Consider the following 22358-nt stretch of genomic DNA (forward strand, 5'->3'; position numbering starts at 1 on the left):
TGGCTTTTCTCGGGGTGCTCCGGTTTCCTCCCACACTCCAAAGACGTACAGGTTTGTAGGTTAATTGGCTTCGGTAAAGTATCCCAAGATTGTTGGATAGAAGTAGTGTACGGGGTGATTGTTGGTCAGCGCAGACTCGGTGAGCAGAAGGGCCTGTTTCCACGCTGTATCTCCAAACTAAACTAAACTAAACTCTCTAAACTCTATCACTTTGCAAATCCTTAACTTCATCGTGGTCACGCGTTAGGTAATTTAGAGATATGAAATGCTTGCTGAGCGATAGAAGCTAGTGCAAATCACAAGTTCTTGTTAGTCCCTCGTGTGTAGGATAGTGCTAATGTACGGGGTGATCGCTGCTCGGCATGAAGGGCCTCTTTCCACATTGTACCTCGATAATGACCTAGAGGAAACTAAACTAAAAGCTATGTCAAAAGCAGATTACTCCCTTGAACTGGAATTTTCTTGTTGAAAACCTTCAACCCTCTCTATTTTCCTGAGGGATAATATTTAGCGGAGTTGGTCCTCACCCTCAATAACTTTACATTTGACTCCTCCCATTTCCTCCAAACACAAGGCGTAGCTATGGGCACACGCATGGGCCCCAGCTACGCCTGCCTCTTTGTCGGGTACGTTGAACAATCCTTGTTCGAGGCGTACCAGGGCCCCATCCCCGACCTCTACCTCCGCTACATTGACGACTGCTTTGGTGCCACCTCCTGCACCCACACACAACTGACTGACTTCATCCACTTCACCACCAACTTCCATCCGGCACTCCAATACACCTGGACGATTTCCGACACTTCCCTACCATTCCTTGACCTCACCATCTCCATCGCAGGGGACAGACTCCTGACCGACATACATTACAAACCCACTGATTCACATGGCTATCTGGACTACACGTCTTCCCACCCTGCCCCCTGTAAAGACTCCATCCCCTACTCCCAATTCCTCCGCCTACGCCGCATCTGTTCCCAGGATGAGACATTTCATACCAGGGCATCGGAAATGTCCTCGTTCTTCAGGGAACGGGGATTCCCCTCCGCCACCATAGATGAGGCTCACACCAGGGTCTCATCCATACCCCGTAACACAGCTCTCTCTCCCCATCCCCGCACACGCAACAAGGGCAGAGTCCCTCTGGTCCTCACCTTTCACCCCACCAGCCGGCAAATACAACACATAATCCTCCGCCATTTCCGCCACCTCCAACGTGACCCCACCACTCGCCACATCTTCCCATCTCCCCCAATGTCTGCCTTCCGCAAAGACCGCTCCCTCCGCAACTCCCTCGTCAATTCTTCCCTTCCTTCCCGCACCACCCCCTCCCCGGGCACTTTCCGTTGCAACCGCAAGAAATGCAACACCTGTCCCTTCATCTCCCCCCTCGACTCCATTCAAGGTCCCAAGCAGTCGTTCCAGGTGCGACAAAGGTTCACCTGTATCTCCTCCAACCTCATCTACTGCATCCGCTGCTCTAGATGTCAGCTCATTTACATCGGTGAGACCAAGCGTAGGTTGGGCGATCGTTTCGCCGAACACCTCCGCTCAGTCCGCAATAACCTACCTGACCTCCCGGTGGCTCAGCACTTCAACTCCCCCTCCCATTCCCAATCCGACCTCTCTGTCCTGGGTCTCCTCCATTGCCAGAGTGAGCAACAGCGGAAATTGGAGGAACAGCACCTCATATTCCGTCTGGGGTCCTTGCGTCCTTATGGCATTAACATTGAATTCTCCCAATTTGGCTAACCCGTGCTGTCTCCTCCCCTTCCTTAACCCTCTAGCTGTCTCCTCCCACCCTCCCATCCACCCGCCCTCGGGCTCCTCCTCCTCCTCCCCTTTTCCTTCTTTCTTTCCCCACCCCCCATCAGTCTGAAGAAGGGTTTCGGCCCGAAACGTCGCCTATTTCCTTCGCTCCATAGATGCTGCTGCACCCGCTGAGTTTCCCCAGCAATTGTGTGTACCCTCTCTATTTTCCTTATTGGCCCCCCTTTAAAATCAATCTCTTTGACCACGTTCTGCTAATATTTATTTTTTGAGAATTATTTCAGATGCTTCTCTGACTTCCTCACATGAAACATTTTGCAAACAATATGCTTGACTATATTGTGAAATGATATATATGCCTTTTGCTGCTTACAGAACCTGTTTCCCACAGCTGTCAGTTCTTAATCCCTTTCCAACTTCAGATCCTCCAATACATCTGAGGCTGGGAAATTGGTCTACTTAGGGCTGTGATTAGTTCAGTCTAATTGGTTGCTCTTGCCATTTCTGTGATTAGCTCTTTGTCATGGTTCAAGGACAAATTGAACCATTATGCGCAGAAATCTTGTTTAAATCTGATATAATTCAGCTGACAACTGATCGGATGTTCCAGAGTCACAGAAAACAAAGCAGTGCTGGTGCCAAGTTACATTGAGGCCGGGATAACCGTGTCATTCATTCCTGCTGTCTGGTGATTGATTCCGCACATGGAATCAGTGGGCGGCACAGTGCCGCAGCGGTAGAGTTGCTGCCTTACAGCGTCAGAGACCCGGGTTCGGTCCTGACTACGGGTGCTGTCTGTACAGAGTTTGTACGTTCTCCCCGTGACCATGTGGATTTTCTCCGAGTGCTCCAGTTTCTTCCCACATTTCAAAGACGTGCAGGTTTATAAGTTAATTGGCTTCTGTAAAATTGACCCCAGCATGTAGGATAGAACTAGTGTATGTATTGTTGCTCAGCACGGACTCAGTGGATCAAAGGCCCTGTTTCCATGCTTTATCTCCAAGCTAATCCAAACTAAACTAAACACAGTTAACCTGTATCGCTGAATCAATATATCAGGTGTTCTCCCCTGCCCACCACAGGTCTTCTGCTTGCCTCTGCATCTTCATTTATCACAGAGATGATCTTCTCGCTAGAATGCCCAATCGTTTTGCTGACCCTAATGAGCTGAAGCTCTTATCAGTAACCCCTCCAAACTCTTCCCAGATCCCCGGTCATTCACTGTCTAACTCGCCTCCCCAATATTCCATTCTTCTCCTAAGTCCCCTCTCTCCTGGTGGGAGATTGCAGAAGCAAGCAATGAGGATGGTGAGTGCCTGGAATGTACTGCCAGGATTGGTGGTTGAGGCAGATATGATAGTGGCATTTAAGAGGCTTTTGGGTAGGCACATGGACATGGAGGGTATGAATGGAGGGATATGAATTCTCAGTGTAAGTAGATAAGAGATGGACACATAAAGCTGGAGTAACTCAGCGGGACAGGCAACATCTCTGGATAGAAGGAATGAGTGACGTTTCGGGTCGAGACCCTTCTTTAGACTGAGGTTTGAGATAAGAGATGGACTTAGTGTCATGTTCAGCACAGACTTCATGAGCCGAAAGGGCTGTTCTTGTGCTGTACTGTTCTGCATTCTATGTTTTATGTTCTAAGGTTGCTTCATGGGATTAGTATGTAATACACACATAAATGCTATGATTCACTTTGGGAGGATTTGAGACACTCATAGCCTTGCTAAAAAAACCTGCTGTTAATGGCCAATGCAGCACCACCTCATTGCAGATATAGTTTAGTTAGTTTATTGTCATGTGTACCGAGGTACAGTGAAAAGGTTTTTGTTGCATGCTATTCAGTCAGTAGAAAGACGATACATGATTACAATCAAGCCGTCCACAGGATAAAGAGAATAATGTTTAGTGCAAGATGCAGTAAAGTCCGAATAAAGGTTCTCCACCCAAATGTCACCCATTCCTTCTCTCCAGAGATGCCGCCTGTCCCACTGAGTTACTCCAGCTTTTTGTCTATCTTTGGTTTAAACCAACATCTGCAGTTCTTTTTACACAAAGTCCAATTAAAGACAGTCCAAGGGTCTTCAATGAGATAGATGGTAGCTCAAAACCTATCATCTATTCACTGCTAAGTTGCCCGTCATGGGAGCTTGTTGCGTGCACTCTGGCTACTCTGTTTCCCACATTACAGCAGTGGCTGCACTTCACGAGCATGTTATGCTCAGACATCTTGCAGCCACAAAGAACCAATATAAATACAGGTGCCCCCCTCATTAGGGCCATTCCATTAATGGAAATGTGCCCCTTGCAAATTTCACAAATCATTACCGAAAATTGGGGGATATGGACTAAAATGTGCTCTAATTGTATTGAAGTGTGTAAAAAAAAGCAAATGAATGTGCACAATATTTTCTCAAAGACTCTAGAGAATGTTCACTGAAGAAGGGTCCCGTCTGATCATTCTATCCCACGGATGCTGAGTTCCTCCTGTACTTTGTGTTTCAGCATCCTAACTACTGGAAAAGGAAGAAAAACCTCTCTTTGCACTTTTGTAGCCTGATCTCCAATCTTCCATTATTTCTGTCTTTGTTTCCGACACAAAAGGTTTATGACCAAGGTATATTGGGTTTCTTTCATTCAATCAAGGATTTGGGTGATGTCATAAGCTGCAGGAGTAAAGTCAGTATTTGTTTACATTCATTGCCTGAATACCAGACCCACACACTTGTCTTAAAGGGACACTGTCTTCATAAGAGCATCACTGGTTCAGATTAGTTTATTGGCGTATACACTAGGGTGCAATTAAATTCCTTGTCACTTGAAGCACGTTCAGGGAATGGAAGGATGTGGATCATGTACAGGCAGAGATTAGTTCAATTATAGACACACAAAATGCTGGAGTAACTCAACGGGCCAGGCAACATCTCTGGAGACGTTTCGGGTCGAGTTTGAAGTCTGAAGAAGTGTCTCGACCCGAAACGTCTCCCATTCCTTCTCTCCAGGAATGCTGAGTTACTCCAGCATTTTGTGTCTATTTTTGGTTCAAACCAGCATCTGCATTTCCTTCCCACACATTAGTTCAACTATGTTCTCACAAAGTAAATAGTGAATGGAGTAATGTTAAATACAAGGTGACCCAGAGCTGAATGTAGTGCAAGGGCAATCATTCTTCCTGTAGACCTATTCTTCTTGTGCGCAAATTGTGTGGGGGGGGGGTCTAGGATTCATAGAGGACTGGTGTAAATGTGGGGCATTACCTATCTTTCAAGGCACTTCATTATGGGTGATGATAGAGCTAATGGGTAATGGCCATTGAGACAGGTTACTTTATTTTCCACGGAGAATTAACATGTTGGTATACATACATACAATGTATTAACTTTTCATATTATAAATGTATATCTTTGTGTGTGTGTGTATGTGTGTGTGTGTGCGTGTGTGTGTGTATATATATATATATATATATATATATTTAAAATGTTTATATACAGAGGAATATTTTAATGTGGTCTCTTCCTACCTGTCGACTCTACATGCAAGAGAATTACCATGTGCCACTGCTGGTCATATATGGTATAATGACAAACTAACTACCGCTAGATTTAACCTCTCCATAAGTCCAGACAAAATGTTACTCATTGGCTAAATGCCAAATTGTTTGCAAAATATATATATATTTAACCAAGCAAAACATTGAAGAAGTTTTATATATGGTAAGACCAGGGGCTGTAATTAATTAAGGTTGGTTAGAAATCATTTATAGTCCCTGAGGCTTGATTTTCATCTTGTTCCTGCTCCATTCATGCTGGGAAAGGGTAGGACAGGAATGCAAACATCTTTAAACCACTAATGCAAAAGCAAACTGCAGCACATGCTGGCAATTCACAGCAGATCAGGTGGCATCATTACATAGGAGAGAATATTTATTACCTGGGTACTTGCTCTCTTTTGGAATTTTTATGTGTCATTTTTTTGTGTGTTAGTCTGAGTCTACATGCCTGTGATGCTGCTATAAGCAAGATTGTCATTGTATCTGTTCCTCAGCATGTTAGCACATCTGACAATAAACAACGATATAGACGCATAGTTCCAGAGTAACTCAGAGGGTCAGGCAGCATCTATGGAGAAAAAGGATGGGTGACGTTTCAATTCGGGTCCCTTCTTCAGATTGAAAGTAAGGGGTGGGAGCGGTGAAGCACTGGAGGTGAGATTAGGCCAGAACCGTAAATTACCATAAATTGCCAGCCATAAATGACCTCAGGCAGGGCATTAACTGGTGGAGAAGGTGTGATTGCAAGAGAAACAACGTGGATTACTGTGGATCTGGTAAAACGACAAGGGAGGAGGAAGGGGGCAAGGATGGAGAGGGGAGGGTGTATGAGATGAAGTGACTTAAAATTTGAGAATTCAATGTTCATATCGTAAGCCTCCCATGTGAAATTTGAGGTGCCGCTCCTCACTATGGCAATGGAGAAGGTCCAGGACAGTATGGGAATGGGAGTAGGGATGCCTTGGTGGACTTGATGTGTTCTCTCCATCAGGAAGGCTGGAAGTATTGCCAAGATTGCTTCCACCCTGGTCATTCTCTTTTCTATCTTCCACCTTCTGAGTGACGATACCAGACTATGCCTAGGAACAGCTTATTCCCTGCAGACACCTGAAGCAATCACCTCTTGCATACCCACTTCCTGCAGGTGCTGCCTTGTATTCTTACTGTTAATTCCACCATATCCCATTATTGTACTGAAATATTCTTTGCACTACTTCAACTCTCCTACACTTGTTTTATTTATTGTTGTATTTTTCATTACTGTTTATTCTATGAGCTTCGTGGGAACAAGGAATTTCATTGCACCCTGGTGTATATAACAATAAACTAATCAAATCTAAACTAATTTTAAGAAGGGTCTCGACCCGAAACATCACCCATTCCTTCTCTCCAGAGATGCTGCCTGTCCCGCTGAGTTACTCCAGCATTTTGTGTCTACCTTCAACTCTAAATTAATTTGTCTTCATTGGAAAACTGTTTTCATCACTAACTTTTCCCATTTCTGATGAAAAAAGCATTGGTCTGAATTGTTTACCCTGTGTCTCTCTCTACAAATGTAGGCATAAGGAACTGCAGATGCTGGTTTACAAAAATAGGATACAAAGTGCTGGAATAACTCAGCGAGTCGGGCAGCATCTCTGGAGAACATGGATAGATAAAGATTTGGGTTGGGACCCTTCTTCAAATTGAGCATGGTGGATGGAGGGAAGGAAAGCTGAAAGAGAGATGGGGCAGGACAACACTTGGTGAATGATAGGTGGATACAGATGAGGAGGGAGGGGTTGGATGTGATGTGAGGGAGGGGGTTAGGAATAGGTGTTACCTCCTGTGGTTTCAGGGGAAAGTAAGTGGGGTGGGGGCTTTTGGGTGGAAAAGGATGAGTGAACCAAAGAGTTGCAGGGAGCAATCTCTTCGAAAGGCAGAAAGTCATGGGGATGGGAAGATTTGACTGGTACTGGAGTCACGTTGAAAGTACCAGAGATGTCAGAGAATGATGTGTTGGATACGGAGGTTGGGGTGAAAGATGAGGGCCAAGATAAATCGTTTCTTGTTCCGTTTGGGGGGGGGGAGGGGAAGCAAGAGTATAATTACAGAACACAGAGGAGATGTGGGTGAGGTATCCAACTTTACAGCGGGAAGCAACCACGTTTACTATAGAAAGAGAACATCTCGGATGTCCTAGAATGGAAAGTCTCATCCTGGCAGCAGATGCGGTGGAGGTGGAGAAATTGGTAGTAGGGAGGGGGTGGGGGGGGGGGGGGGGAGGGAGGGGGGGGGGGGGGGGGGGGGTAGCGTCCTCTCTCTCTCACTCTCTACAAATACTACTTAGTCTGTAGAGTATTCCATTTTTCATTACAGTTAATAGTGATTAATTCCAATAAGATATTCAGGCTACACAAGACAGCCAACATCATCAGAGACCAACACCACCCTGGCAACACATTAATTTCACTCCTGCCATTGGGAAGAAGGTACACAAGCCTGAAAACTGCAGCATCCAGGTTCAGGAAAAGCTTCTTCCCGACAAACATCAGGTTATTAAACACAACAACCACCAAATAAGTTCTGAACTACGTAGACAGTGCATTGGTTTTGCCTTTTTGCACTATCATTGTTTTTATGTGTATATATGTGTGCGTACACACTCACACACACACAAATACATATATATAATATAATACAAATACAATAAAACACTCTTGACTGTTAATAATATTGAGAGGCTATATATTTATCAAAAGTGGTTAAAAGTGAAATATAGCATCGTCATGTTATGAGGTGCAGCGAGTCAAAAGTCCACATGTGGTGCAGGTGAGATAGATTAACTGCACAGTTCCATGAAAGTTTCCACATTGAAACATGGTACAGATTACTAACATTCCACGAGCTCTGATTTAGACACCCACTTTCTCTTTCCTGCCTGCCTGTTTGTGTGAAAAAAAAAATCTCACCCTTCACGCAATTCCTGACTGGAAATCGATCACTTCCTTCGTGGAAGTGACAAGGTAATTTTCTTCTCTAGGGTGTCAAATTGGAGGCTTTTACCAAGAAATCCCCCTCAGTTTTTTTTGGACAAAGCTCTTCCGCTGTGGCACAGGAGGAATGGAAAATATCTTCCAGCGAGGCTCACATTCCCATTTCTAGATGTCTCTGGCCAATTGATTGCCCACACTGAGAATAACAACTGCTGTCAGGCTAACTAGATACATTCCATCTGCTCAGTTTTATGCACCTATGTTACAAATCACAGGTATCATAACAACCAACATAATTTATAACAGGCCTATTTCAAACCATTTATTTTCACTGCCCTCTTTGTACTCCCTGGTCACTCCACCTGTGATTCTTTAGACTTTAGATTTTTGAGATACAATGTGGAAACGGGCCCTTCGGCCCACCGAGCCCGTGCTGACCAGCGATTACCCCGTTCACCAGCACGATCCTACACACCAGGGACAATTTACAATTTACAGAAGCCAATCATCCTACAAACCATTGGAATGTAGGAGGAAGCCGGAGCACCCGGAGGAAACCCACGCAGTCACAGGGAGAATGTGCAAATTCCGTACAGCCAGCACCCATAGTCGGGATTGAACCAGGGTCTCTGGTGTTGTAAGGCAGCAACTCTACCGCTGCGCCACTGTGCCGCTCAAACTTATTCTTCCAACTCTTTTCTCCTAACAGTGGCACCAATTTCCTTTCTGATTGTGCTGTGGACTTGCATTCATTAGGAAATGGATTGAGACCCATACACCAAGTAAGGGATGGCTTCCATCCAAGGGCGACTTGAATGTGAATCTTGATGCTAATAGGACTTCAACAAGGACAACGTTTGTCTTCCATAAACTATTTGCTTTAGTTTCAAAGAGGTAATGACTTATTCTACTTCAAAAACCAAACTGCTGGAGGAACTCAGTGAGTTAGGCAACACCTGTGAAGGGAACTGGACAGTTGACATTTTGGATCAAGATCCTTCCTTTGGATTGAACGAGTGATGGGGAGATAGTATTAACCAGTAAAAAGAAGTATGGGAGGTAGGGCAAGAGCATAAGTTCATGTAATAGGAGTCGAATTAGGCCATTCGGCCCATCAAGTCTAATCTGCCATTCAATCATGGCTGATCTATCTTTCCATCTCAAACCCATTCTCCTGCCTTCTCCCCATAACCCCTGACACCCATAATAATCAAAAATATGTCAATCTCCACTTTAAAAAAATATCCATTGACTTGGCATCCACAGCCATCTGTGACAATGAATTCCACAGATTCACCACCCTCTGACGAAATCAATTCTTCCTCATTTCCTTTCTAAAGGTATGTCTTTTTGTTCTGAAGCTGTGCCCTCAGGTTCTAGACTCTCCCACTAGTGGAAACATCCTCTTTGCATCCACCCTATCCCGGTCTTTCACTGTTCGGTAAGTTTCACTGTGGTGCTTTTGGTCGATCCGGCTAAGGAGGGTGGTGGGGAAGAGAGGGGTGGAGAGAATACCAAAGGCTGGGACGTGATAGGTAGGGGTTACAAGGGGCTGCAGATGATCGAAGATGATGGGATGGGAAGGAAGTGTAAGGAAGGTGGTGTGGGCAGATAGGAAACAATAGGGGACTTATTCTAAATTTTGCATTGGGCCTTTTTGGAAGTCGACTTAACTGGCAGTCAGTTTTACTTTGGGAATGGCTAATACAGAGTGAGTCATCCTGAATGTAGAACTTGCCCAGTGGGAAATGAAGCAATAGGCCTATCAGTAAACTTCAGAAAGGCTGAGATTGCTGAGTATTATGTATGTGTTAGTGTTTGGTGGGTGGTGAGGGAGGAATAGTGGGAGGGAAGCATTCAATTTTCTACTTTACCTGTGAATGTAACAAACTAAAGTTTGCATTGGAACTGTTGCTTGATCGTTTGATCCTTTGTTCGTAGTGATGGGATCGTTGAATGATTTTCATTGAGGCATTTTGGTGTTTCTCAGAAAAGGAAAGATAGACACAAATACTGGAGGAACTCAACGGGTTGGGCAGCATTTCTGGAGAAAAAGCATAGATGACGTTTTGGGTCGGGACCCTTCTTCAGACTTCTCCAGTCTGGGTCATTTATCTTTTTTCTCCAGAGATAATGCCCAACCCTTTGAATGACTGTGTCTATATTTGGTACAAAATCAGCATCTGCAGTTCTTTGTTTCTACAACAAAAATGAAACATTTGACCTCGGAAAAATCACACTATCAACCAAGCAGGAGATGATTCATATTGGGCAGAAATGTAAATTGGTGAGAAGAGGGAAGTGAGATTTTCAAAATGTATGCACCACAACCTCTTGCCATTATCCTCCAATGCTGACCTTGTTCAATTTTCACGGGTCGGCCGACATAGACAACCTAACCTGCTGCCGTGCCCCTGGGAGACACATGACCCATTAAGAATATTTGAAACATTAAGTGTGTAGGAAAGAACTGCAGATGCTGGTTTAAATCGAAGGTAGACACAAAATGCTGGAGTAACTCAAGGCAGCATCACTAGAGAGAAGTAGGTGTTGTTTCGGGTCGGAAGAAGGGTTATGTCTATCTTTTATCAATCTGGAAGCTGGATTGTCATACCATTTTTAGAATGTATGGAATGTAATCCCTATGCTGAATGGATTGATGCATGGATAGGAAAGGTTTAGAGAGATATGGGCCAAATACGGGGTGGTGGGATGTGTAGATGGGGCATCTTGGTTGGAATGGGCAAGTTGGGCTAGAGGGCCCGTTTCCATGCTGTGTGACTCTATGACTCTATGAATCCTGGTTTAATAAGAAGCCAGGAGCTTTTGAGTTCTTCTGACTCTGCATGGACTTGATACATTGGAGTTTCTGCCATTTTCTAGTGGGCCTGCCAGACGTCAGCTGTAATTGCACTTGGTGTCAAAGAAAACTCAGAAATCAACTTGGGGATGGTCTCTTTAGTGCTGATGTGTTCTATCACAGTGGTAGCAATTGCCAGTTCAATATTCCTTTGAGTATTGTACTACTGAGGATTTTTTAAAGTATAAAATTGTCCTCAAGTACAATGTTTATTGAGCAGTTTTCTTTTTCTAACTAATTAAGGCCCATGGAGTTATTTTCACCAAAATGAATGACAATTTCAGCACATTATTTTTTATATCCCTAAAGATACCAGAAGTGTGTGAATCCAGGCAGCTAATGCGATTATTTATTTGATTTTAGGAAATAATTATTGTATGGAAGACATCAGGTTTTCAGCTGATTTAAATACTGCTCCTCCTACCCTGGGGATGAGAAGAAGGCAGAGAAGCAGAAAGAAGATATGAGAGAGGTCAAATTCGGTAACCAAATCTGAATTATTGAAAAGTAAAAGTTCCAAAGCCCACTGCCTCGACTGCGAATGATCCAAATTTAGCTTCAATCTTGGCTAGGCGGCACGATTTGGTTGCCGCTGCTCCCTCTTCACACTGTGTTTTTGATTTTCTGTTTTTGGATTGAATTCTGTTTTTAATTTGTGTCATTGTGATGTCTTTAATTACTTGTTTTACTCCGATTATATGTTTTTATTCCGATTACTATGTAAGGTGTCCTTGAGATGTATGAAAGGCGCCCATTAAATAAAATTTATTATTATTATTATTAGTGTTGGAACGGTGGAGTTGCTGCCTGACAGCTCCAAAGAGCCAGGTTAGATCCTGACTATGGATGCTGTCTGTACGCAGTTTGTACGGATCATCCAGTTTCCTCCCACACCCCAAAGACGTACAGGTCTGTAGATTACATGTGGGAAGGAACGGCAGATGTCGGTTTAAACCAAAGATAGACACAAGTTGCTGGACTACAGGCAGCACCTTTGGAAAGAAGGAACATTCCTTCTCTCCAGAGATGCTGCATGTTCCGCTGATTTACAGCACTCCACATTTTGTGTCTATCTCAGGGCTGTAGGTTAATTGGTCGCTGATCGCTGTAGATTCAGTGGGCCGAATTTATGATTCCCAGGGCCGGATTTACGTATAAGCTTCACAAGCTGAAGCCTCGGGCCTTAAAATCTAGGGGGCCTCCGGCCAAGGTGTATTTTTCCCAGATTAAAAAAAATCCAGAGAAAAAAAAAATTGGAGCGCTATCAGCGTTTCCACTTTGACGGAAATTACCTGAAATTCTGGTTCCAGCCGCTGGAAGTTTTGGGGGGAAAAATTGCGACCATCTGCGCCTGCGCAGTTGGGGGAAGCCGGTGACGCAGTAGCGACGCAAAATGACGCTGTCTCCCCGCGCATGCGTAGTGGGCCCGTCCATTTGCACTCCACACAATCACCTCGATGTCTCGTGTCTACCAAAGATCCTAGGTGTCTACTCCAGGTAAGTAGTGGAATATTGCGTTGCGGGAGTGCCCGTTTCTCCGGCCGGGGGCAGCGGTGTCTGCGGCGTGGAATCGGGGCCTCGCTGCGTGGGAGGGAGAGAGAGGGGGAGGGAGGGAGAGAGAGGGTGGGATGTGAGAGGGGGAAATGGGGGGTTGAGACAGTGGGGGGAGAGAGGGAGGGGGAGAGAGAGAGAGGGGGAGAGAGAGAGGGGAAGGGGGAGGGGTGAGAGGGAAATGGGGAGGGAGAGATAGGTGCAGGGAGAGGGAGGTTGAAGGAGGATGCGGGAGAGGGAAAGGGGGATTATCTTTAGTGAGATTGCAAAATTAAGGTAGGTTTTAGTGCAATTATATTTTCTCCTCCATATGAATAATATAAAACAATTGGAACTGCTTTCTTTTCCTTGATAACAATACTGAAAAATATGTATTTCATAGTTTGCAACTTTCATTTTGCATCATAATTTTAATGTGCACACACTAACTCAGTCGAACAGTAACAGGCAATCAAATCAACACACAAAACATTGTCTAATAAAAGGTTTTATTTACTGCAAAAAGTTACAGTATTTTATTTGCAGTGTTTGCATGCTCGTTTATAACATTTTACATCTCATTTTACAATTCAACTTGATTAATAAAACAATAAAACAATAAAACAAAAATTCTTGATTTAAAAAAATGTATACAACAATTACTCCAATCATCCCATTCCAACCACTCATTACTCTTGGCTCAACCAAAATTATTTCTGAAATATTGGTCATAAATTTGGTGCAAAAATGCTACAAAATAAGGCTCAGAATGCACCAGAGAGCATCTAAAACCCCAGAGATTCCATGGCCGCAATTGTCTTTGAACTCCGCGCTTGTGATATGCGCTGCGTGCTCTTATTTCACATAAATGTTTTGTAATCCTGCCATGCAACCCCCCTTTTTGAAAAGCTTCATACGGGCCTGGTGTATAATATTTTTGACACTATCATAGGCCTTTCTTACATGTCACAACGCACTGTAGTCTCTAAGCAACACTTCGGTAATTTTCCTTGCCCTCCATTTCAAAAAATAGTGTTTTAAGCCGATAATTCGACACCAGCACTGGCAATAAATAAAAAGCGCAGCTTTCCAGCCCTTATCTCATTGCCCACGCTCGGCTGCACATCGGTGTAAATCTGGTGGACTCTTCCATCGTCCTCGCGTCGTGGGGATGGGGGATTGGGAGGGGCCTCACAAGCGGAATAGCCTAGGGCCTCTCTTCATTTAAATCCGGCCCTGCTGCTTCCGTGCTATAACTCTAAAGCCTAAATTAAAGTAAAGTCTTATAGGAGGATTTCAATAGATTACATGATGAATCTTTTAGGCCATACGTCATAATATATTTGAAATTATAACTTGGGGCCAATTTGCCTAATATATAGGCAGTGGATCTGCTTTGAACAAAATTATAGAATCATAGAAGGTTACAGCACAAGGAGACCATTCAGCCCATTGAATACATGGCAGATGTGGTTAAAGCCCTTACAGCAAGAAGGGTCTGAATTTGAACCCAAATGTGGATAATTAAAGGATCCCAACGTTCATCCTGGAGACACCAAACAGAAGCTGAAGAATTGCCTACAAAATGCAAATTTTAATATTTCCAATAGTTTAATGTGAAAGGGAGCATGTGACAGACTGCCAAACCTTCCTGGATTTTACTAGTTTCATCCAGCAAACAAAAGCTGTAGTTTCCAGAAACCTTTTCTTGTTTCCCAAACATGATAATTAGGAAAAAAAATGTTACGTCCAACATAGATTCAGTGAACTTTCAGTATCACATTCAAGATAGCCAACTTAAGCCATGAAATCAGTAGAATTATTTTTTGCCTAAGTGGTACTGGAAAGTTCGAACATTCAAATTTCATGTATATCTCTTCCATCGCATAGTATCCAGGAGTTTATTCTGTGTGAATCTGAAAGCAGTGTTTCAATGTTGACTTCTCCAACTTCAGGTAACCCTTGCTTACCTTCTCTCTCCATCCCTCCCCCTTCCCAGTTCTCCGATCACTGACTGTCCCCGATTGCATTTTATCTCTGTTTGCTTTGTTGTCAACTTCTCCTAGCTAACAGTGATCTATTCTCCATTTTCCTTCAACCTCATCTCTTTTGGCGTCTCGTTTTCACACCTTACCCTTCCATATCTCTGTGTCTCCCTCTCCCCAGACTCTCAATCTGAAGAAGGGTCTCGAAGCAAAATGTCACCCATTCCTTCTATACAAAGATGCCTGTCCAGCTGAGTTATGCTGACATTTTGGGTCTACCTTCGGTACAAACCAGCATCTGCAGTTCCTCCTACACGTTTCAATATTTGTGATCGTTTTCTCCATTTTCTCCTATTTTGCAGGCTAACGTTAAACACAAATAATTTTTGCTTGCTGGTGTTGGTTATTATTAGTGGGCAGCAGATTGTACTGTTGATGCACTTTCTCTTCCTGTTTGAGTGCATGTGGCAATCCCATTGCACATGATCATTCGGCAGCTTTAGCTGACCCGCACAATGCTTTTCTCTTGCCATTGTAGAAGTAGTGTTCTCTCGCAGTGACCCATTGCACATGAGACAGACTATTTCCCAAGAGCTGGCACTCATAGACAAGGCCAGAGTGTATTGCTCATCCTTAAATGTCCTTGAGAAGGTGGGAGCTGGCTGCCTTCTGGAGCCACTGCAATTCCTTCGGTGGAGTTATTGCCACAGTGCTGGTGGGGACGGAGCTCCAGGATTCTGACCTAATGATGATAAAGGATCAAAGTCAGTCAAAAGACAAAGTATCCTTATTGTCATTCAGACTTTTAAGTCTGAACGAAATTTCGTGCCTTGCACTCATAACATAGAATAAAATAACAAAACACACAATGAACACAGATTTAACATCCACCATCAATGTCTTAGGCCCATCCAATTAACCGACAAACCCGCTCAACTTTTGGAAAAGGGAGGAAACTGGACCATCCGGAAGAAACCCATTTCGTTGTCTCTAATTGAGACAATGACAATAAATTTGAATACAATACAATAGTGACGGGGAGAATGTGCAAACTCCACACAGACAGCAGCCAAGGTCAGGATCGAACCCAGGTCACTGGCGCTGCAAGGCAGCAACACTCCCAGCTGCACCACTGTGCTGCCCTTAGCAATTAGTACACACAGGCAACTAATCACTTCATCGCTGAGGAGATGAAAATGTGAATTGACTATTGTGTGATCATCAGTGAATCTCGACTCTCCTAACCCTATGATGGAAACTGATGGAGCAGCTGAAGGTTGGGCCTAAAACACTGATCTGTAGAACTCCTGCAGTGATATCTCGTGCTTCAAATCTTTAATCTCAGTCTTGACATCCAGCAAACATTTTCATTTGTTTAAGGTTTGACTTTGACCATTTGGATTGTATTTTCCATTTTGATGCAAGTTTCAGGCATTCTCACCTCAGCACTGGGATTCAATACTGAAATTCAGTTGGGTATTTTCCACATTGCCAGGTAGATAGATGCAAGAGTTACAAATGCTTGGCTGGAAGAAACATAGAAACATAGAAACATAGAAAATTGGGGCAGGAGCAGGCCATTCAGCCCTTCAAGCCAGCACTGCCACTCAATATGATAATGGCTGATCATTCAAAATCAGTACCTCGTTCCTGCTTTTTCCCAATATCCCTTGATTCCTTTAGCCCTAAGAGCTAATTCTCTTTTGAAAACATCCAGTGAATTGGCCTCCACTGCCTTCTGTGGCGGAGAATTCCACAGATTTACAACTCTTATGGCTGAAAAAGTTTTTCCTCATCTCAGTCCTAAATGGTCTACCCCTTAGCCTTAAACTGGGACCCCTGATTCTGGACTCCTGCAACATGGAGAACATTGTTCCTGCATCTAGCCTGTCCAATCCCTTAAGAAATTTATATGTTTCTATAAGTGCCCTCTCATCCTTCTAAATTCCAGTGAATACAAGCCCAGTCGATCCATTCTTTCATCATATGTCAGTCCCGCCATCCCAGCCACAGAGCATCAGGTCTTACATTCAGCCGCGGTCTGCCGGGTTTTACCATCAGCTGCAGCCCACTAGGTCTTGAAGGTCTCCCGACCCGAAATGTTACCCATTCCTTCTCTCCAGAGATGCTGCCTGTCCCGCTGAGTCACTCCAGCATTTTATGTCTATCTTAAACTAAACTAAACTAAAGTAAACTAAAGTAAACTAAGCTAAACTAAATTAAAGCATCTAATGCCCACAATTGATGGAGTGAATTGAATGGGTTGAATTAGAGTTATCTGCTGCTGAACTCCCAGAAGAAAGTTGAAGGAAATTGTCCATTTGGCACTGCTGCATGACCATGGTTGTGAATGCTGCAGCCTTGTCTTAGGCCAGTGGTTCTTAAAGTTTTTGGCATCAGTACGCGCGTACGTGAACAAAATCTGTATGTGGTATGTACTTTTGTTAGGTTCCTAAACATGGGCTCAACAAATTGATATGTTATTTGTGTCCATTTAATGACCCCTGGCAAAGCCCCAAACGACCCCCAGGTTAAGAACCACTGTCTTAGGCACTCACATGTTGGGTCTCAACACCATTGTGGTTTCACTGTAGAACAAAAAACCTACAGAGTAATTGTAAACCTGAATCAGATTACAGCAGGAGGGAGGAACAAGGTCGACAAAGAAAAATAAATATAACAACGAGAATTTAGTGTTTGAGATGCAGAGAGCCGTAGGTGAAAGAGTAAGGTTCAGAGTACAATGGGCTGAGAGTAGGGATATGGCCATTTCCATCATGTGGCAGGGCAGTGATCATGTTGCAATTTTAATAATGCTGAGAGAATTATTTTAGCTTCTCCTGTTTTAAGAATTTGAATGACTGAATGAGGGGCGGCACAGTGGTACAGCTGGTCACAGTGCCAGAGACCCAGTTTCAGGATCCTCACCTCGGTCGCTGTCTGCGCGGAGTTTGCACGTTCTCCCTGTGACCGCGTGGGTATTCCCAAAGACGTGTAGGCTAATTGGCCTTTAAAAATTTCCCCTAGTGTGTAACGTGTGTGAACAGGTGATCAATGGTCAGCATGGACTTGATGTGCTGAAGGGCCTATTTCCATACTGTATCTGTAAATTAAACTAAATGTCCAGCAATCATATGCTTTTCCTTTTTTAAGCTTTGACTTTGACCATCGGGGAGAGGTAAAGGATATTCTGCAAAACCCACTTTACGGCCAATTTTTAGCCTTGAGTTCATCCAGTAAAAGCTATTTGGTGGTCGATAAAATAACATTTCATATTGTTATAGTTCTTATTGTATAATATGACTAAAAGATTAATTTAGTTTAGTTTAATTTAGTTTAGTTTAGTTTAGTTTAGTTTAGTTTATTGTCACATGTACTGAGGTACTGTGAAAAGCTTGTGTTGCGTGCTAACCAGTCAGCGGAAAGAAAATACATGATTATAATTGAGCCATCCAAAGTGTACAGATACATGATTATGGGAATAACGTTTAGTGCAAGATAAAAATATAATGTGTAAACTCCACACAGGTAGCACCTAAGGTCAGGATCGAATCTGTTGTCTCTGGCATTGGGAGGCAGCAGCCCCATCAGCTACACTGTGTCATACTCTGGATCATACTAATGTATTTGACCTTCACCTGTACTCTTCAACAAACCATTCAGTTATAGCACAAGGGTAAGCAGTAAGGTCATCTAAGCTCACACAGAGAATAAATAAAAAAGATAAAGTAATATTTATTAAATCTCATTTCAAGCAAGGCTGATATTTTCAGCTAGAAAAAAGATTTAGGGTGCTTTTTAGAGAAAGTTGTTTCAGGATTTTAACCATATTAGTTGACCTTGACTAGTAACTTTGCATCACTCTCCACAGGTGCTGTTAGACCTGCTGAGTATCTACAATTATTTTTGTTTTTATTTCAAGATTTCAACTGGTTTCTTTGAAGCAATTCCTCCAGCATCTGAAGATTCTTTTTTGACAATATAAATTTGTCTGTATCTTTTCATGCATTTTAGGGTCAGAGAGTCATGAGGCACAGAAACAGGCCCTTTGACCAAGATGCCCCATCTAAGCAAGTCCTATTTGCATTTGGCCAATATCCCTCTAAACCTGTTCCATCCATGTACCTGTCCAAGTGTCTTTTAAAATGTTCTTATAGTACCTGCCTCAACTACCTCCCCTGGGCACGTTCCATTTATCCACCACTTTCTGAGTTAAAATTTGCCTCCTATTAAATCTTTATTTGGAGTATTGTGTGCAGTTGGGGTCGCCTCTTTACAGGAAGCATTGGGAGGCTTGAGAAAGGATGCAGAGGAGGTTTACCAGAATGATGCCTGGATTATGGGGTATTAGCTACAGTGAGAGGTTGGACAGACTTGAATTATTTTCTCTAGAATGCCAGAGATTGTGGGGTGACCTGATGGAAGTATATAAAATTATGAGAGGCATAGAGACGATAGACAGCCAGAATCTTTGTCCCAGGATGGAAAAAAATAAAATACTAGAGGGTGTAGGTAGGAACAAAATGGAGATGCTGGTTTATAACAAAGTTAGACACAAAGTGCTGGTGTAACTCAGTGGGACAGGCAGCATCTCTGGAGTAAAAGAATAGGTGACATTTTGAATCAGAACCCCTCTTCAGACTGAAAGTAGAGGTGGGGGTAGGAAAATACTAGAGGGCATAGCTTTAAGGTGAAAAGGGAAAAGTTTAACAGAATGCTTGGAGCACCCTTCCAGGGCTGGTGGTCGAAGCCGATATGTCAGAGGCATTTAAAATACCTGGACAGGCACATGGATATACAGAGAATGGAGGGATATGGGTTATATGCAGGTATCTACATGATGAGTAGGAACGAACTGCAGATGCTGGTTTACACCGAAGATCGACACAAAATGCTGGAGTCACTCAGCAGGACAGGCGGCATCTCTGGATAGAAGGAATGGGTGACATTTTGTGTTGAGACCCTTCTTCGGACTGAGAGTCAGGGGAAAGGGAGACACAGAGATATGGATGGGTAAGGTGTGAAAAGAAAATATCAAAGTGGACAGAGATCAATGAAAATGTAGATATCTATCTAGATAAGTGATGATCTAGATAAGATATCTAGATAAGTCTTGGCATCACATTTGGCACAGGCAATGTAAGCTGAAGGGCCTGTTCTTGTGCTGCACTATTCAGTGTTCTGTTTTCCTTCCCCCTTTTCTTGGTGCTGTTAAATTTGTTCATAAGATCATAAGTAATAGCAGAATTAGGCCATTCGGCCCATCGAGTCTACTCCGCCATTCAATCATGGCTGATCTATCTCTGCCTCCTTACCCCGTCCTGCGTTCTTCCCATACTTCTGACACCAGAACTAGTCAATCTACTGTTCTAGTCTGAAGATAGACACAAAAAGCTGGAGTAACTCAGCGGGACAGGCAGCATCTCTGGAGAGTAGGAATGGGTGATGTTTCAGGGTCAAGACCCTTCTTCAGACTGTTCTACTGCTAATTCTTCTACTGTTCTCCATATGTTACCTGGTTCATGTAGAATTTTTCCGACGGAGAGATTCTGTTAAGCTAAGCTTAGTTTTGAAGCAGAGATTGTTTCCTAGGAGTCTGGGATATGAACCACGGTTTGAAGTTCCTTCAGGAAGTTGGTGAAACTGCCATACTCCTATTAACTTGTTTCTGGCAACCATACTGTCCATCAGAAACTAATGTGGCTTAGGTGTCAATAGATTTTTCAACCTCATACTTTATGGAAACTTAATATTTTAATGAAGCGATATGCAGGCAATAAATGCTGAGAATGTCAAGTAGGTGTAATAAGACGGGAGTCTCTGTGGAGACGGCTCCTCTTGCTAATGAATGGGTCAGGGTAACTTTAATGTAACCCCGTTGGCGGGAAAACTAGTGGGACTGGTCTGACTCCCTATGTCATGCTTGATGTTGATTCCAGTTAACTTCAAGGGGAAAGCACGACCTGCAGGCTGTAAACCAGATGGCCAACCGAATCCCATTAGGTTTCACCTGGGGTTAGTCTGAAATTTTCTTTGTTGAATCAGCTGCTTTTTTGGTTGCTTGGTTGTTACTGAGGAATCTTTCTGGGTCATTACAGCACACAGATCATCAACAACAATTGCCCCGTGTATAGTGTATAGTCATAGGCTTTGTAGAGCAGAGAAACACACCCTTTGGCCCATTGAGTGCATGTTGACCATCAGCGGGTAAATCTGCTGTCTCACAGTGCCAGAGCCTGACCTCGAGTGCTGCCTGTGCAGAGTTTGCACTTTCTCCCTATGACTGCGAGGGTATCCTCTGGGTGCTCTGATTTCCTCCCACATCCCAAAGACGTGCTAGTTTGTAGGTTAATTGCCCTCTGTAAATTATTCCTAGTGTGTAGGGAGTGTATGTGATAGCGGAACAGCATAGAATGCATGGAGTGCACGCAACAAAAAAGCTTTTCACTGTACGTTGGTACATATGACAATAAACTAAACTAAACTAGTGTGAATGGGTAATCGATGGTAAGTGTGGACTCAGTGGGCCAAAGGGCTTGGTTCTTAGCTGTAGCTTTCAATCAATCTATTCAAACATTCAAGTGCTAATTAATGTAGAAATAGAAACATAGAACCGTAGAAAACAGGTGCAGGAGTAGGCCATTCGGCCCTTCGAGCCAGCACCGCCATTCAATATGATCATGGCTGATCATCCAAAATTAATACCCAATTCCGGATTTTTCCCCATATCCCTTCATTCCCTTAGCCGTAAGAGCTAACTAACTCTCTCTTGAAAATAAAGTACTGCAGATGCTGGTTTACCAAGGGAAGACACATAATGTTTTTTTTAAAAAATTTAATTAATATTTTTATTAGAAGCAGTGTACAGTAATATAAACTGCGGCATTTGACAAAACTACATTTATTGTACATCTTCCATTTAAAATTTAACAAAAATGTAATAGAACAAGAGAGAAAGAGCGAGAAAGAGAGAAAGTGAAAGAAATAGTGAATGTGTAAACCCCTAAACTACCAAATATGCAGTCCAGGAGTGAATAAGTAAAAGCCTAAAAAAGAATAAGAAGACAAAAATAAAGAATAATAAAGAAGAAGAAAAAAAAGGGACCATTACATGTTGATATACCTGCTTCATTTCTCACCACACCCATCACCCTGTCCGTGAATCGGTTTAATTCCAGAATTGTGTTGCACCATACTTTACTTGTAATGAATCAATGAAAGGAGACCATATCTTTAAAAATTGCTCTGATTTTCCTGTTAAGACGAGTCTCATATCTTCAAGATGTAGCGTCTCAGACATGCGGAAGACACATAATGTGGGAGTAAATCAGCAGGTCAGGCAGCATCCCTGGAGAACATGGAGAGGTGACGTTTTGGGTCAGAACCCTTCTTCAAATGAAGGGTCCCTCAAACTTTCCGATGCTCCACAATAAATAATAGTAAGATTAAATTAGAACTTACCAGTTTGAAGTTTGATCTGTATTTTATGAGGAGTTACGATGAGGGATTACATGAAGAGCCCGCTCAGCGCGCATGCGCGACATACTTCAAAGCAGCGGTGTGGAGTCACAGATAGACACAGTTATTGAAATAAACATAGTAAAGAAAAGGAGACCTCAGTTATCAGTTTGACCCATATTATTGAGGGTGGGAGCGGAGGGCACGTAATCCCTCATCGTAAC

Source organism: Amblyraja radiata, chromosome 8 (assembly GCF_010909765.2).
Source record: "Amblyraja radiata isolate CabotCenter1 chromosome 8, sAmbRad1.1.pri, whole genome shotgun sequence".
In the NCBI taxonomy this organism is placed as follows: Eukaryota; Metazoa; Chordata; class Chondrichthyes; order Rajiformes; family Rajidae; genus Amblyraja; species Amblyraja radiata.